Below are 13,493 nucleotides of genomic sequence, written 5' to 3'. Positions count from 1 at the left end.
ATAGGCTGTATCTATAGAGAAACTAATCACTTCCAACAGCTGAAGGATTTAATGGCCGAGAAAGTCTTCAATAACTCTTCTCTCAAGAGACAGTTTCACAGATAAAATCTTGGAACTTATGATTGCACCAGGCACTGGAGAGTTGTGGCTGTGGGTGATGTTTATGGGCCACTGCTGGGTCGTCCGCTTTAATGATAATACTCCTGCTTCTTAATGTCTCCCTAGTTATTTTTTATGACCTGCTTGGATAATATTCTAATTGCTAATACACATTACTCCAGGGCATCAGTGCTGGTTTTCCTTTCTTACCATGAAATGAATCTGACTCATTTATGAATACATTTTAAGACTGAAAAATATAATATTAAGACCTAGTATAACAACCAGATACCTTACATAAGACTGAATGTAAGCAAAATCTCTGCATGATTATTGCATGACTATGGGAAAGCTACTGGTCAAATGGTTCTTACTTTACATAGCTCAGGCTAGTGGTAAATCATCACAGTGTCACCATGCATAATTCATTCTTTTCACAGTATGTGTGGTATTTCTGCTGAGGTCATAACGATACTAGCTTAAATATTAGCATTCTTGAAGAAAGGGACAAACATATCTGTATAACAATTTTATACACACACAAATGTTTATCTATATATATATCTATATCTATATCTATATATATATATATATATAATAATATAGATAGATAGATAGATAGATAGATAGATAGATAGAGACAGACAGACAGACAGACAGACAGACCAATGAGCATGTAACAGATCAGATGTTACTTTGGCTTCTTACTGGGTTTTATAGGACCCCCTCTCTGATTTCCTGGGAATGTTAAACATATTTGAGGTCCATTGATGGATAATCTATCTCAAACAAAAGCCTTTTGCTTCCTTCATTCCCCTTTCATACCCCTATGACAGGTAAGTTTGATTATTATACTAGCCAACCAAAGCAGCATAGACTGAAGAGTTTTAGAATAAAGGGGCTGGCTAAATCAAGTGAGTAGTGGAAATGATCAATTGAAGAATTAGTTATTGAAGGCTTGAAAAACAGACAGCTTATATGGGCGGGCAGTGTGTGGGTTGGTGCTAATTTCAAATTGATTTATGAATACGTGCAAATTATTTGCAAGACATAATTCAAGGCCCTTCCTTTGAAAAAATGTAAAGACAAGACCAATATTGGAAGATGGCTGTCACTGAAATCAAAGGAGAATGCATCTTGTTATATAGCTCCTAATTCACAATAACAGAAGAAAACTCAAGTCTACTTTTTGTTTCAATTTGTAAGTCACATTCATTCTGAAAAAGATGAGTGTGCTTTCGTGTACTACTGGAGTAGAAGCCACCAAACATTCTCATTTTAGTGCAGCTTATGCCTGAGCTAAATATTGAAGTCAGACTAAATATGAACCATACATCTCTTTGTTAGTATTGTTTTGGGGTGATTTTGGTTGTTATTTTTTAAATCAAGATTGCTTTTCTATGTTCTTGTTTGATTGGTTGATGTTTGTTTTGGAGGGCAGAGTTTTATGTAGCCCAGGCTGGCCTCAAACTCCCTATAGAGCAGAAGATAACTTACCCTCTTGATCCTTCTGCATCTAATAATATTCCAAGCACTGGGTTTGCTGCAGTGCCTATCCTAGAATTGTTCCTTATTTGCAAACCTAAAATGATCACTGTTGCTGAAAGCATGATTTCTGGTGCTGTGAATGTAATAGAGACTGGCTCTAGAAACAATGATTCTTGAAGTCAGTTGATTCGGCCCATCAGACAGTCCATATGACTTAGGATACAGCTACGACCTCTACTTTTCCCTAAGAGTTATTTTTTCCTTCTGACACTGGTTTCTTTCTTTTTTTTTTTTTTTTTTTTTATTTTTACAATCAAGTAGCTGTTCAGCCTATTTGCTGGAAAATCTCCCTTTGCTATATTTGCCCCATTTCATTTACATACTGTTGAAGGAGATATTTTAAAAACAGCCACTGGTCAAGCCGACTATCTAAGCTGCAGTGGCTCTGTCTAGCTCAGCCGCAATATTCAGTGGTCAGGGACCACGCCCATGCCACAGCTAGAAACACTAGCCCTGCCACCCACAAGACGCCAGCATGGAACATGGTTCTGCCAATCTTCCACCCTGTCTCTGCAAGGCTGTGCATTGCCCAGACCATCCCACCATCCACATCCACGTGGGCTCAGTACAAGTGAGACTCTAATGCTTAGATTATCCAAAGGCTTTATACATTTGGTAATGCTCAATAACAAGATGCCCATACAATCAGAAGTGTAACCCAATACCCAACCTAGATATACAAACTACCTCTAACTGCTAGAGACAAGTGCACATCTGCTTCCATGCCCCCTTTTGACTCTCTCTCCTAGCTCCTTCTCTTCCTTCTCCTCTTCCTCTCCTTACTCCTCCTCTCCCTCTCCTTACTCCTCCCACCTTAGCTCCTCATATAACATACAACTACTCTCTTCTTTCTCTCTGGCACTCAGTATTATAGATAATAAGTTGGAAGGCCTCCTGCACGGTAGTAGCACATGAGGTTACATCATTATACATTATACCCAAAGTAAGATGGAAAACTACATTCTGAGAAGTGAAAACTCAGAGGCTTCCAACAATGCTCTCCTACTATTTATTTGGTAAAATATATGGTATAATCAGACAATACTTATTTAAAACAAGGCTTTCACCTGGATCTGGCTCCAGCTCTTGAGGCATTGGAACAGCAGCTATGAGACATAAAAATTGAGGCACATAGGTCTATGAAGGAAGAGCAAGGACATGTGAAGGGTTGGGCCACAAAAGCCACAACCATTATCACCAGCTTTCTGCTTCAGCCTTTTGCTTCTCTTCAAAAATAAAAGGTGTACCTAAGTAATGCTTGAAAATCTATATGAAGTCACATGTTGCTATGATAGTGAACCCAGAGAGCCATGTTAAGACAATGACAAATGTTAGTACAGGGTAGAAATAGCTGCTTATTAAGCTGTGTGTTTCTTCCTGCTGCTTGGGGCTGTAATGACACAGCTCTTCTCTATATGCTTATTGAGTGACTAACTGAAAGCACAATTCTACCTGCATTCACTCTGTCTGCTCATTTTGTCCCAAGGGCAAAGCAATGGTGACATGAAAAATATAAACAATGAAAACATATTCCTTGAAACATACATTAGAAACCTCAGCTTGAAGTTGACTGTAGTCATGCACAGCTGTAACTCTAGCATTCACAATAGTGATACAGGAGAACAGTGAATAGTCATGAGTTTAAGATCAGCCTAAAACACTATCTCAAAAAAAAAAAAAAGTCCAAGTTCTGCTAACATAGTTCATTTTTTTTTTTTTGTTACAGTATGGATTCTGAGAATTCCCTAGGTCAACATGCATTTCACTTTGATCAGAATTAGATTCATTCCACCACTTCCACCAGAAACCTGAATTTTATTTCAGTTTTCTGTTTTCAGTCTCCATATATTTATGTGTATGAATAATTGAAACATAGATTATTAAAATTAGCTCAATTATGCATTTGTTTTTTGGCACTAATTTTAGCAGTGTTTGGAATTGAATCCAGTCTTTTGTGTATGCTAGGCAAAAGCTCTTCCTCTGAGCCGCATCCTATTAGCTTTCAAAGGACCAGCTTTCCCTATGACATTTTCACACAGATTTTGAGTTGACCCTGCTTTAACTAACTCCTCTCCCCTATCTCCCTGACCCACATTACCTATTAAATCCTTCTATCTCCCCTTTCATTTTCCTATCTATTCTCTTATCCTCAAAGTTCTACTAAAATAGTAAAAGCTTTTTCTTACTATACGGATTGTGAAGATTCATCAGGTAAAAATATAATTACCACTGATCATATTTGAACTCATTCCATCTTGCCCCATTAAAGCACCCATTTAATACTTCCTATAAGCTTCATTCTACTTTCCTGACTACTACATACACTCCCACATAAATGAACATATATGTATATATTTGAACATATAGGAACACATATATGTGAACATGTATATGAACATATACCTAAGATTCACATGTAAAGGAAAAATGTAGTATGTGCTGGTTGAAATTCAGCTTGCTTCACTTAATCTTCACTTAATACAATATTTTCCAGTTACTTTCATTTTTCTGAAAATTTCATAATCTGATTTTTAACTTTTCATTCTTTGAAACTATGATATATAATGCGACATATACTCATCATATTCATGTTCTTCCCCTCTAACTTTATAGCTACCTACAACATATAATCCTCTGAATTTTATTTCTTTTTATTTTGCCAAATCACTGAGTTCAGTTAGTGTCAGTTAGTGCTGTGGAAGTGTCCATTCATTTTGGGTCATCCACACTGACATGAACAACCTGCCAATGTCCAATTTCTCCAAGGAAATGTGCCTCTTCTCTTGAACTGGCAATAGCATGGATCTCTGTGGTGTTGGGTGGTGTTGGTCCCGAGTGTTTGCTATGGTGCAGTCGGCTGGAACAGCAGCTCAGCATGTCAGAAGACACAGGATCTTGACTGAGTTGGTTCCTCGCATGGCACTGGTTGAGCACTGTGCCCTCGGGTGCCCCCAGGCATGGTGAGTCCCTCACCCAGTTTGGTCCCATGAGGGGGAGGGGAGTGCAGGACTCTTGTGTGGAAATCTCTGGGCCTGGAGGCGGCCAGGTATCTATTGGCCTCAATTCTGGGGGTCTCAGATGCCACTGGGAGGGCTGACAGAATGAAGACAGGAAAGCAAAGGCACAGGCCTTCCTGCTGAGAGAGATGAAGGGGAAGAGGAGGCTCTGGCGGTGCCCCGTGCATGCGACTTAAGTGCTCATTTGTTCTACTCACTTGGCTTGAATGGCACTTCCCGTGGCTGGAACCCAGAGAAGTCCTCCATGATGGAAACATGATGACAGCAGGCCCCAATGACATGAGAAAATCTGGGTTCAAAGAGCTTTATTGACATGTCGGATGAGGATGATAGATGGTCTGGATGTGCACCCCCACTTAAGCCAGGGGGACCTGACTTAAATAGGGAGGGAGAGGGGGAAGAATACATAATTGGCTACACCCTCTGGCCTTTAGGTAACTCACTAATATGGAAATCTCTCGAGGCCTGAGGCCTGTAGTCTTGCCCTTTACCTGTGGAGGGTGATGCAAACCTCTTTGGAACGAGCTGCATTGCCCTATGTGACAGGAAGGCTTAGGTTAATGGAGTTTGGGGGTGGGGAAGGTCTCATATTAGGAGCCTGGAATCTGGGAGCATGGAGAAATGTATTCCATCCCTTGCAGGGTCTCCAGCCATTTCTAAGCCAATGCTCTACCAAAAAACCAAGACCCCTTCACAGCCCCACAATAGTCATATTTAGAAGTTACACATTGATTTGGGGTTTTGTGTTGTTATTTTCTTTCTGGACTGATATTTGTGCTTTTAGAAATTGTGGATTAAATGAAAGGGTGGACCAGGGCTAAGGGACATGAAATATTTATTAGTTGCTGCTAAGGGAACAAAGGATGTTTGTTCCAGAGGGAGGGGGTCTGGCATCAGTTATCTGACAGTGCTTAGAACTAAAATAATATTGACATTGTGGGTCAGAATCAGGGCCTTGGAACCCAAATCTGTCTGTGGCATGAAATATGAAAAGAGTCAAAGTTTGTGCCAAGTGCTCAGGTTCTGGGAAGTCTTTACCTGCTGATATCAGGAGCTAGGGAGGTGGTGGAATTTGGGTGGTAGCTCAACATTTATATACATAGACTTAATTCTTCATACAAGAGCTTGAGGAACTCCAGGACTGTGGCCCAGGGATTAAACTCATAGGGTCCTTTGTGTGTTGGAAACAGATCTAAGGTGACTGTGGAAGTATGGGATGGAGACTCAGAATGGAATAACTGCTAACCTGTGGGAACAAAAGTTATTAGAATCTGAAGACCCTTTGTGTGTTGATGCTGAGAGCTGGGAGACCACTATTTTTCTTATAGTTGAATAAAACTTAATTGTATATCTGTGTCTTATTTCCATTATCATTCATCTGTTGATGGACATCTAATATTATTTCATTTAATTGCTATAATGCCTAGAAGAACAAGAAACATGGATATCTAAGTATCTAGGTAGTAGAAAAGGCTTCCTTTGGTATCTGCTTAAGAGTGATATAGGTGTACCATCTGGTAGCATTCTTTTGCTCTTACTCTCCCTTTCCCTCCCCCACCCCTCCTCCCTTACCTCCCCCCATTAGAAGGTGAAGAGTATCTTTGGGAAATGGGATAAGCAGTATAGGAATAGGAGTGCAGAAGTGAGAAAGAGACTCTGATGCATGGTGAGGAAGAAGCAGCCACCCAGCTCTAGTGACTGTAATCAAAAAAGATCTGCCTACAAACATGAAAGATAAAGCCATAACTTGAACAAGGGGCCCTGAATCCAGAGTCAGGGATATTCATTGTGTTTCCAGTGCCTGGTACAATGCCTTCAAGTAGCAATTGTGTAAATATTTGCTGAGTGAATGTAACACTTCTAATTACTATACAGAATACAGTTAAATTGCTGATACTGGCTTAAGTTTATTCTAATGTCAGGAACAAAGAAAGAACAAAAATCTTCCATCTCTCATCCTTGGCATTCCTGCTGAGATCAACCTGACTTTCATAAGGAGAAACAAAGCTATAGATGGCAGACCATTAACCAATGGCTTTTTTTTTTTTCTAATGATTAATTGAAAGAAACTTCTAAGCAATATTGCCTCATTTTAATTTCTCTTGAGCTGTTTCCTTCTGTGCATTATGACATGAAAGAGGCAGCTTCTGGGGTCATCATCTCATTCTGACTCCCTGAGTTACTGATCATGGTGTGCCCATTAAAGTGTAAGCAGTAAATACTGCTCTAACCTCACTGTGGCTACATGAATATGCCTAGGTACTGCTTTACATAAGATGTTCTCAGATTCTCCCCTGTGAAGACTGTGCTCATCCAGCTGTGCTGAACTCTCCCTTTATTTGGCAAATCTGAACTAATATGCAAATGTGACCTTCTAGCAACAGAGGAATAGAAAATACCAGCTACCATCATTTGTCCACGGGGTTTTTCGTTACCCCTCCCCTTTTTTGAGTGAAGAGGCAGTTTTAAATAATAAAGTTACCAAAATCATAATCTTCATTTTTTAAATTCTATTTTATTTAATCCCACAGGGTTAACATTTTGTGGTATAGTTTTGTTGCCATATTTAGTTTCTTGGAGAAACTTTTTTTTTTTTTATCTCTGCCCTTCTTTCTGCCTTTCCTGTTTGTCCCAGAGCTAGAAGTCTTACAATATATTTCTTTAACTTATTCATGAGTATGTTTGTAGCTTAATTTCACCAATGGAAGGCAATCTTCATTCTGTGGACAGTATTTAGTTGTAAGCATCATTTTTGCTAGGTGAGGAGAGGAGAAACACACAGTATTGGTACACACTAAAACATAAGATTCTGAAAATAGTTTTTTTATCAGCTTCAGAGCAGTCATACTTTTAGGGTGCCTTACAGTTGAGGCTTATAATTCTCTGTTATTTATGACCTCATCTTTATGTAGCAGCTTCTCTAACATATACTAATGAAGTATTTCAGAAGTTTTGTTAGCCTCTTTCTTGATTTACACTACTTCATTTTGAATATTCTCTTTTTCAATATACTTTGAAGAAGCCATCATTTGATATTTATATTTGATATACAGGATCTATCTTTAGAGGTTGAAATTCTGACAGATTATTTGACTGTACTAAAGAGAAAAATCACAAATTTTGTCCAGAGAGATATGAAATGCTAGTATGCAGGAATAACAACATGACTTAACTTATCAGTTTTATTGACTTGGAATAAACAGTTATTTTAGATAAGGTCTTGAGATGTCACACTACAATTTAAGAATAAAAATAGAATATCACAGAAAGAGAGTGAAGTCAATGAAAAGATGTGCAAGAGAGCCTAAATAAGATAATTTATAGGGAAAAAAACATATCCAGGAACTCAGGGCTTCAACAGTTCTCATCAGCTCTCTGGAGTTTCTTATTAATGTTGCTCACATGTAGCCTCATCATATATTCACCTAGAAATGAACCAAGAACAAGGACATTTTGTGTATAATTCCAGGGGGAACATCAGTGACAAATAAAGAAGGAAGATGGGGTTGAGAACAAACCAGAAAAGCATGAGTTACAAGTGCAGACTCCTACAGATATTTGGACCTTAGTCTCACTTCAAGAAAATGTTCAGGAAAATTTGTGGTCAGTGCAGTGCATGCCTCTAAGAGTTATTGCAGAGTGCTCAGATGTGGTCACTGGTCAACACCAATGAATCTGCTGATGGAGGGAGATATTTCACTCTTTGTGTCCATCCAAAATCTGGCAAAAGCAGGAACACAGTGAACTCTACGTTAGAGAATGTCTTCCAACATAAGAGCACCAATTTTGAGACTCTGTTAGAGAATACCCCAATGTGTTATATATAGTGTACATAGCCAGGGTAGCCTTGTATCTGACAGATGAGGTACCCACTCTTTCTTTTTAACTCTACCTCCCCATCATCCTTTTTTCTCTCTCTATCCCTCACTCACTTTTTCTGTCCCTTCTTCCCTCCCTTTCCCATCAATCTCTTTTTCTCCTTCCCTGTCTTTTGCTCTCTCTCTCTCTCTCTGTCTCTCTCTCTCTCTCTCTCTTTCTCCCCCCCCCCCCGTCTCTTTAAAGACAGGTTGTTGCATTTTAGCCAGGCTAATCTAGAACCCACTATATAACCCATGCAGGCCTTAACTCTTAACAGTCCTCCTGGCTCTACATCAGTAGTCCAGAAATTATAGCTGTAAGTCACCAAACTTGAATGATATCGACCTTAACAAAACCAAAGTGTTTGTTCATCTCTTGGATAATGTTTCAAGATATTATATATTTTAAAATGTCTGATGATAATAATAATTATTATTATTTACATATAAGAATGTATATCTGAATGTAAGTTTGTTGTGTACATGAATACAGGTGTCCTAAGAAGTGAGAAGTCCCTGTTCATGTGGAATAATAATCACAGAGGGTGGTGATTCATCTGACGTGGGAAGTAGGAGCTTGGACCCAAGCACGGTTCTTTTCCCAGACTAATATGTGCTTTTAACTGTTGAACCATCTCGCCAACCCAACTTTCCCTGTCTTTGAAGAACTTATGAAGAGCTGATGATGATTTTCATGAAATAGTACACCTATCTCCAACTCCAGACATATAACCAAGGTTTTGTTACACAGGCTTTCCACAGTATAAGTGTGCTGTTCTTTAAGAACTATCTATGTCACTATGTTGCATTTTTTTTTTATTTTTTTCCTCTTACATCCTTGTTTCAATAATAAGAAACTTGTAATCATATTAGTCCCAACCAAGTAACCTGAAATAATTTCTATCTCAAGATCATTAACTTAATCTGACATTCATGCCCATACATGGCAACACAGCAGCAGATCTAGAAAGTGAGATGTGAACATCTTTGTTGTTGTTATTGTCTAATCTTCTACAAAGAACTATCTTTTGGAACAATAAAACACTACAAGTAATTTTTGCAGTAGGAGGGAAGTTCAAATTCTTCATGCCTCAGTTTTGCAAAAGTCAATAGACACCGATGGTAGTACTTGTGACAGACTAATTCATTTACTTTTGCAGAGCTGAATGGAGTAGTGCCAGAGAAACGAGAGGAGCCTGGCTTCCAGTTAATTCTGTCATAGATTTTAAGGTAAGAATGAAGCTACCTTTTACTCCCTAGTCTTTGCCTGTGGTTGTGGGAAATTGTATACTGGATCCTAATTCACCAGAAAATTAATCCCCAGACTAACAATCAAATTGCATCATTTTCAGTTCCTGGATCTGAACAAATGGAAAAATGATCCCCTTTACTTCCACACACCAATTTTTCTTTAATGATTATATACAAATTGTCCAAAGACTGAAGCTCATACTGTTATGTTTGTGTTAAAACAGAACACACAGCATTGACACTGGTGACAAATTACATGCACCTGAGCAGTGTCTGCAGGGAACGAGAAAGAACACACTTACAGCATTCTTCCTCTAAAAGTCTATTTATGAGAAATAACGGTGAAGGGGAAAATGGCATGCTATTTACATCCAATTCCACCAACACAGGGTTCAAGTTAAGGAAATTTCATACATAAACAAAGCATGTCGTTTCCGATTTTCTTTTATGAACAGTTGTTTTGAAGGAAAGCCTTGAAATGATTGTAGCAACTGCTCACCCCTCATTCTATGCTAAATATATGTATCACAATATAATCTTTCTTTCATCACACAGGGGCATTGTGAAATATAAGGAAATTTTCACCTTGTGCTAAAGAAAGAAAATGTGATTTTGATGGCTCCTTTTCCTTTCCCCTTTCAGAATCAGCTTTTTGAGAAACTGTTATTTCCTCTTCCCTTCTAACGCCCTCCTTGCAGTAAGTGGTTCTCTGAATCTCAACAGAAAATGTGGTAATGTTGAAAAAAATGTATGATAACAATGCCTGCTAATTCTTACCCATTTAACTGGTTTCTGTACACAGTTTTCCACATATGAAGTCATTTGGTTAAGGACATAGTTATGACCTTTGGAAACATTTGCAAGCCATTCCACTCTCTTCCTGTGCCTATTCATTTACTTTGAGGGCTGTCTCCCCTTTTCTTACATTTTCCCATTTTGCTCTTCACTTCTGTCCTAGACAGAGAAAGTATCTTGCTCTCCTCTCTGCTTTTCAGAATGATTATATTTTGTATTTTTTTAAAACACTAAACTATGGTAAGCTAAGGATAGATTTAATAATAAAGACTAGTTCTTCTGGAAGTTAGGGACTAGGTTCTTTTAGACACATTATCCATTATTTTCTACGGGTCATAGTGATCGCTGATTGCTGGAACAATCCTTGCTGGAGTGAACGAAAGAAAAATAACCTTTGCATATGAACTGGGTGCCTACCTATTCTGGGTAACACCAAACTCACCCATGTTCCTGTTCTCTTTGTGGTCATGTATAGATAGGGGAAGAGTAAAACAGTCCATATCTGAGGTTGCATTTGACTTTTTTTCAGAGTCAGCTAAAAACAATGGCATGAAGCAGACGACACACAACTCCAAACACAGCCTTCTTTTTAGCTGCTATATTATATTACTTGTATCTATGTTTTCAGGACTAACCATTTACCATTGTTTTCCTTGTCATTTAGTTCTTTATCAGAAGTGATGGCTATTTTTGGTTGTCAGCTTGACTTCATCTGGAAATAACTGAAACCCAAGTTGCTAGGTACACCTGTGAGAGATTTTTCTTGTTTCATTCATTTGAGATGGGAAGAATCATCTTAAATTCTGATCTTTTAAGGTTCAGAAGAACTGCCTTAAGTTCAGATTATTTGAATTAGAAGACTCATCTTGAATCTGGGAAACACCCTTGTTAGTGGCCTGTATAAAAGCATAAAAAAGGAAGCTTTAGACTTTCGCCTGCTTGTCCTTACTCTCACTGGTAAACTTATTTCTTCACTGGTAGTGCAACCTATTTCTTTGGGATAGACACAGACTGAAGACCTACTGAGACATTTAGCTTCATAGTCCAAACAACTATTGGATTATTGGACTTCCTAAAGGGAGACAGACATTGCTGACTATAGACATCCAGACTACAGCCTATAAGCCACAGTAATAAATTATGATTTGTGACTGTTGTTTCTCTGTTTTTGTTTTATTTTTGTAAAGATGTTGAGTTCTGTTTCTATATAGAAATATGGGTAAGACTAAAGGTAAGAACCCATCATCCTCTCTGGTGTCAATCCCTAGGACCAATGTAGCAGAAGAAAGCAGACTCCAGTAAGTTATCCACTGCTCTTCAGAAATGCCATTGTACACTCATTGACGAATAAGACACACACACAAACACCAATAAATGCGATACTTTTCAAAAAGAGAATCATGTGCATCCATCCAAACAAAAATAAACAAAGCCAGAAGTACTTGAGAGAAGGATTTTCACAGAGAATTATCTGCTTAGCATTTTAAGACTTACCACACACTGTTTTTGTTGTTCACTGTAGTTTAACACTTTTGCACTAGTCCTCTTTGGTGAGCTCCCCAGCACTTTACCTGCCAGCACCAGGAGGTAAGCAAAGAAATTTGAGGATAGCAAGGGTTAGAGAGGTATTGGGAAGCTCACTGTGCAAAGCTTCTGCACTAGCTTCATGACTACAGCTAGGTCTGAGAGAGTGATCTGGACATGTGGAGGTGGAGTGAGTGAGCTTGGCTCTGGCAAGGAGAACACCTCAAAGAAGACAAGTGCTGGAACTTGACCATTAGGACCAGCCCTGGGCATGGGCAAGGTGTTGGTGGGTGTTGATGCAAAAGCACAGATCTAATCTCAAGGGTAAGGTACAATGAAGTTTTTTTTTTTTTAATGTTTTTCTTTTCATATCATAGATTTTGATCATATTATTTCCCATACCCCCAGCTCTCCCAGTTCTTCTCCATCTCCCTTCCCAAATTCATGTTCTTTCTCTCTCTGAAATAAGAAAAGAAAAACAAAACACATAAACTATTCCAAGAAAAATTATAATCAGGGTCTCGACCTACATCCCTCCAACATTGCTACATTTCCATGCTGACAATCAGCCTTTACAGACCAGTTTCTTGTCAGAAATTCTCACTCACTACCAGAGGAATGCACATAAACACACATAGATTTTATGAGATGGGATTCCCTTCAGCTGGTGTAGTGAAGGGCTTTACCAAGGTCCTCCCACTCTCTTGTATTATCTTCTTAAACCTTTTCTATGGTTATAATCCAATGGACTGATCTCCACTTTTCTTTTCCATAAGCAGCTAGCTTTTCTAATTCGATTACATTCCTCTAGCATGTCATTACCATCATAAAATATCTTCACTACTATGTTCCTAAAGAGATGTTTGTAGAACAATGCAGTCATTAGTCTATGTGTCCATCACTCTCTCTTTGGTCTACCGACCTCTTAGGGTCATCAACTCTAATTTTACTCCTGCCTAATGTCTAGGGCAACATCTCTGTAGCCTCTTGTATTATTGTAAACAGATTACAAATGAAGTGCTTTATGAAAATCAGAGTAGATTGTCTTTCCCCAATTTTAGTTATTTTTAAACTGCTTTCTTGCTCCAATTTCATCTAACATTCCTTATGTGCTTTTTTTTACTGCAGGTCCTTAAGTAATGTGCCCTCTGACACTAGTGTTTGCTAAGGTGTTAATAGTTTCTAATGGCTTCACACAAAGGCTCTGCTAGCTAACACATTTGCATGTTAAACAGTGGCCTCATGGAGAGAAAGAATCTAGATTCCAGGCCCTGGTGAAGACAGTGTGTTGATATCACCAGTTATCACTTTAGTAATTTCTTTTGACTCCAAAGGAGCTTGAGCTCACTTAATCTCTAATGTGAGTTTACTGCCTTTGTGGAAAAGTCAAAGGTCAGATAGA

Source organism: Arvicanthis niloticus, chromosome 13 (assembly GCF_011762505.2).
Source record: "Arvicanthis niloticus isolate mArvNil1 chromosome 13, mArvNil1.pat.X, whole genome shotgun sequence".
Lineage (NCBI taxonomy): Eukaryota > Metazoa > Chordata > Mammalia > Rodentia > Muridae > Arvicanthis > Arvicanthis niloticus.
This window is presented reverse-complemented; position numbering follows the sequence as displayed.